Source organism: Schistocerca piceifrons, unplaced genomic scaffold, assembly GCF_021461385.2.
Source record: "Schistocerca piceifrons isolate TAMUIC-IGC-003096 unplaced genomic scaffold, iqSchPice1.1 HiC_scaffold_936, whole genome shotgun sequence".
Taxonomy (NCBI): Eukaryota; Metazoa; Arthropoda; class Insecta; order Orthoptera; family Acrididae; genus Schistocerca; species Schistocerca piceifrons.
Window position 1 is genome coordinate 5659178 of NW_025729208.1, and position 5000 is coordinate 5664177.

The 5000-nt window shown below is 54.2% G+C and overlaps 1 non-coding gene across 1 annotated transcript in view; it reads left to right on the plus strand.

The window, feature by feature from the left end:
• Positions 1–3454: 3454 nt before the first annotated feature.
• Positions 3455–5000, plus strand: part of LOC124772144 — a 1909-nt gene continuing 363 nt past the window's right edge. The window contains exon 1 of the ribosomal RNA XR_007013816.1: positions 3455–5000. This exon is cut by the window's right edge and continues 363 nt beyond it. This is a non-coding gene — a ribosomal RNA (small subunit ribosomal RNA).

The following is a 5000-nucleotide window of genomic DNA, read 5'->3' on the forward strand; positions in this document are numbered from 1 at the left end:
CGCACCCGTTCGTGCACCACCCCAACCGCCACACGCGCACCTCCAGCGGATGAACGGCGGAAGTTTCCCGCACTCGTAAAGTGCAATCCACCCCTATAACTTGCGTTTCATGAAGAGTTATTTCCAATATGCGACATTCCCGCTGTCCCTATACATGAGCCGCGACCTGTACCACTTACGAGCGAGAGACGCGATCGCGTTGCTCACTGTACGGCGTCCGATACCGAGCCATCAGCATGTCGGTCCCCATGCGCGTTGCACTCGCACTCGCAGTCGCAAAAACGTGGGGCAAATATATTACGCGGAAGAGCTATAACAGACCGAGCCCCACTGCATGGGGGGAGTCTTTGTCACTAATGTACACAGATGGAACATTTTGGACTGGAACCAGATTACCCGTACACACGGCGCTGATTAGTAATCAATGCAGAGCCATCAAACTACAGCAAATATACACAACTGTCCGTATACATGCTGAAAGAGTCTGCCCACAATGGGAACCACACGTCAGCCAGACACTCTGATCACGCACCACTCTCTGCTTCTAACAGGCGCACATACAATATGTAAGCACCAGCATGGAACAACATCCAGTGCATCTTCTCCGCCACATTACACAATCCACACTATCACAACCAGACCAGGAGGTCCATGCGGAAAATACAATATCCCAGCCTTTCGACATCCACCATTGCGCAGACCAGGCACCAACACCCACACATGTCCTATACAACGGTGCACCCAACATCACAATAGTACCTCCTGTCACAGCGCACAAACAATGACATGAGTCAAAGACACAGGTCTCACACAAGCATAGAATTGGAGCGCCGCCTCTAATAAGCCAAAGGTGCATCCTGACGTGACAAATCTGATCATGTCACAAGCATTCACTTACTATAATCACTATCAACGAACCTGCCGCCCCCGCCCCCCCCCCCCTACACCTTTCCTTACAACAACGTGTAACCTAACCTAACCTAACCTAACCTATGTTGTACCTTAACCTAACCCATGTTGTGCCTTAACCTAACCCATGTTGTGCCTTAACCTAACCCATGTTGTGCCTTAACCTAACCCACGTTGTGCCTTAACCTAACCCACGTTGTGCCTTAACCTAACCCATGTTGTGCCTTAACCTAACCCATGTTGTGCCTTAACCTAACCCATGTTGTGCCTTAACCTAACCCATGTTGTGCCTTAACCTAACCCATGTTGTGCCTTAACCTAACCCATGTTGTGCCTTAACCTAACCCATGTTGTGCCTTAACCTAACCCATGTTGTGCCTTAACCTAACCCACGTTGTGCCTTAACCTAACCCACGTTGTGCCTTAACCTAACCCACGTTGTGCCTTAACCTAACCCATGTTGTGCCTTAACCTAACCCATGTTGTGCCTTAACCTAACCCATGTTGTGCCTTAACCTAACCCATGTTGTGCCTTAACCTAACCCACGTTGTGCCTTAACCTAACCCACGTTGTGCCTTAACCTAACCCACGTTGTGCCTTAACCTAACCCACGTTGTGCCTTAACCTAACCCACGTTGTGCCTTAACCTAACCCACGTTGTGCCTTAACCTAACCCACGTTGTCCCCTAAAGTAACCCACGTTGTCCCCTAACGTAACCCACGTTGTCCCCTAACGTAACCCATGTTGTCGCCTAAACCTGCTCTGTAATTGTTATACGACTCGTTCAATTAGTGTAGTGTTGCCCACCCGCAACCCTCGCAATATAGTTCGCTACTCGCACTGCCCGCTCCCCTGTGTATCGCTTCATGTTAAACACCTTGCAAGTCTTGCTGACTTTCCACATGCTCCTGCTGTACACTGTAATGTGGATGGCAGCAGGACGTACATGCCGCCCCTCCCCACGTCCCCACCTTGCCCCCCTGCCTTCGCAAGCTGGTTGGTGAGAAGTTTGCATGTTCAATGCCCTTCGCATGCGACGTACTCAGGCTACGTTGTGGTGCGGCCTGTGTCAACCGTCCGCTAATGTCGTACGCGTAAACCACAATCTGTACTGCACATTCGTCCTTATGTACCGAATGATACATCGTGGCACATGTGTGACCGTACAACGACTGCGCCCAAAAACGGCGGACCATACAGTGCAAATATTGTGCACGCAGCTACGTGTCGTCTCCCTATGAGAGCTGGATTGCAGTGTGGTACGCCATAGAGACGTGTGGGAGGAACGGACGCCGTGGATGGCGATCAGCATGAGCTGTCTGTTGATGTATTCGGACCTAGTCGTCTCTCCTCACACACCGTGATGGCATGGTGCACCGCGTTCCATATCTGCGACATGCTACAGAGGCCGGTTGACAGTCGTTCGAGCAATGGACATCGCATACGTACGGGGGCCACCTTCCACGTATTGTCTAGGCGTGCACATTTTGTTGCGTGTATGTGGGCAGACGTAGTGTGGCGTGACACCTGACACAGGCATGCAATAATCGTTGAAGTTGCAAATGGCGATGGACGCCTGCGTTTTCTGGTGAAGTTACGCAAATGAACAAATGGTAACCTGTTGTGGTGCGGTTGTTCTCGCTAGGGGTGAATCGGTGATGGCGACGATAGGTTGAGGTACGAACCGGTTGTTCCAGCGATACCCACCATGCCGACGAAACTGAACGGCATCTGGGTGTGAAGCGATACGCGGCGGTGGCTGGGTGGGACCGTCCCCGGCCGGTGAGGGGGCGCCTCCCGGCGTGCTGGCCGCGCGGTGCGTGGGCGCACGCGCTACAGCCGGCTGGTGGGGGCGGCCAGTGGCAGGCGCGCCGGCCGACGGACGCGGCAGGCGTCGCAGCTGCGCGCCGGCGCACCCTGCGCGCGGCGCCGTGCGGCCAAAGTAGGTCCTCGCGGGCCCGGTGCGAAGCGCGGTGGACATCTTCAGTGTGCTGGTCCGATTGAGGACTGTGTGCGTTGAGGATGCGCCGCCGCCCGGCGCTCGGCGCCGCGACGCCGTCTGCTGCTCGGTCGCCCCAGCGGTTCTCGCTGGTGGTTTGTATCGCAGCTGTGCGGATGTGTTGGCGCGTGCGCTGTGCTGGGAGAGTTCGCTTCGGCACCCAAGTGGGGCTTTTGTCCTTCTGTGGCGCTGGCGTTGGAGCTGCCGGTCACCGTAGGTGGCGCGTGTTGTCTCCCGCCGGCAATGCCACGACAGCACGCTCCCGGGCCTCTGTCGGCAGCGGCAAGCTCAGTTGGGAGCACGGGTGGTCGCACCGAAAGCGTCTACTCGCCTAACTCCGGGCGATTGCGCCTCTCTCGAACCCGACCAAGTACTTGGGACGGCGCTGCGCGCCGCCGGGACCTGAGAGGGTTTCGAGGTGTATTGTGCAGGGGAGCTCAGCCTCCTCCTGTTTGCAGAATGATTGAGCGGACGCTTGCGTGTTCGCGCGGGCCCCCGGGACACACTCCCGGGCGGCCGGCTGCTCAGCTCTAGTTGACGCAGCTCCCTGGTTGATCCTGCCAGTAGTCATATGCTTGTCTCAAAGATTAAGCCATGCATGTCTCAGTACAAGCCGCATTAAGGTGAAACCGCGAATGGCTCATTAAATCAGTTATGGTTCCTTAGATCGTACCCACGTTACTTGGATAACTGTGGTAATTCTAGAGCTAATACATGCAAACAGAGTCCCGACCAGAGATGGAAGGGACGCTTTTATTAGATCAAAACCAATCGGTCGGCTCGTCCGGTCCGTTTGCCTTGGTGACTCTGAATAACTTTGGGCTGATCGCACGGTCCTCGTACCGGCGACGCATCTTTCAAATGTCTGCCTTATCAACTGTCGATGGTAGGTTCTGCGCCTACCATGGTTGTAACGGGTAACGGGGAATCAGGGTTCGATTCCGGAGAGGGAGCCTGAGAAACGGCTACCACATCCAAGGAAGGCAGCAGGCGCGCAAATTACCCACTCCCGGCACGGGGAGGTAGTGACGAAAAATAACGATACGGGACTCATCCGAGGCCCCGTAATCGGAATGAGTACACTTTAAATCCTTTAACGAGTATCTATTGGAGGGCAAGTCTGGTGCCAGCAGCCGCGGTAATTCCAGCTCCAATAGCGTATATTAAAGTTGTTGCGGTTAAAAAGCTCGTAGTTGGATTTGTGTCCCACGCTGTTGGTTCACCGCCCGTCGGTGTTTAACTGGCATGTATCGTGGGACGTCCTGCCGGTGGGGCGAGCCGAAGGCGTGCGACCGCCTCGTGCGTGCTCGTGCGTCCCGAGGCGGACCCCGTTGAAATCCTACCAGGGTGCTCTTTATTGAGTGTCTCGGTGGGCCGGCACGTTTACTTTGAACAAATTAGAGTGCTTAAAGCAGGCAAGCCCGCCTGAATACTGTGTGCATGGAATAATGGAATAGGACCTCGGTTCTATTTTGTTGGTTTTCGGAACCCGAGGTAATGATTAATAGGGACAGGCGGGGGCATTCGTATTGCGACGTTAGAGGTGAAATTCTTGGATCGTCGCAAGACGAACAGAAGCGAAAGCATTTGCCAAGTATGTTTTCATTAATCAAGAACGAAAGTTAGAGGTTCGAAGGCGATCAGATACCGCCCTAGTTCTAACCATAAACGATGCCAGCCAGCGATCCGCCGCAGTTCCTCCGATGACTCGGCGGGCAGCCTCCGGGAAACCAAAGCTTTTGGGTTCCGGGGGAAGTATGGTTGCAAAGCTGAAACTTAAAGGAATTGACGGAAGGGCACCACCAGGAGTGGAGCCTGCGGCTTAATTTGACTCAACACGGGAAACCTCACCAGGCCCGGACACCGGAAGGATTGACAGATTGATAGCTCTTTCTTGATTCGGTGGGTGGTGGTGCATGGCCGTTCTTAGTTGGTGGAGCGATTTGTCTGGTTAATTCCGATAACGAACGAGACTCTAGCCTGCTAACTAGTCGCGTGACATCCTTCGTGCTGTCAGCGATTACTTTTCTTCTTAGAGGGACAGGCGGCTTCTAGCCGCACGAGATTGAGCAATAACAGGTCTGTGATGC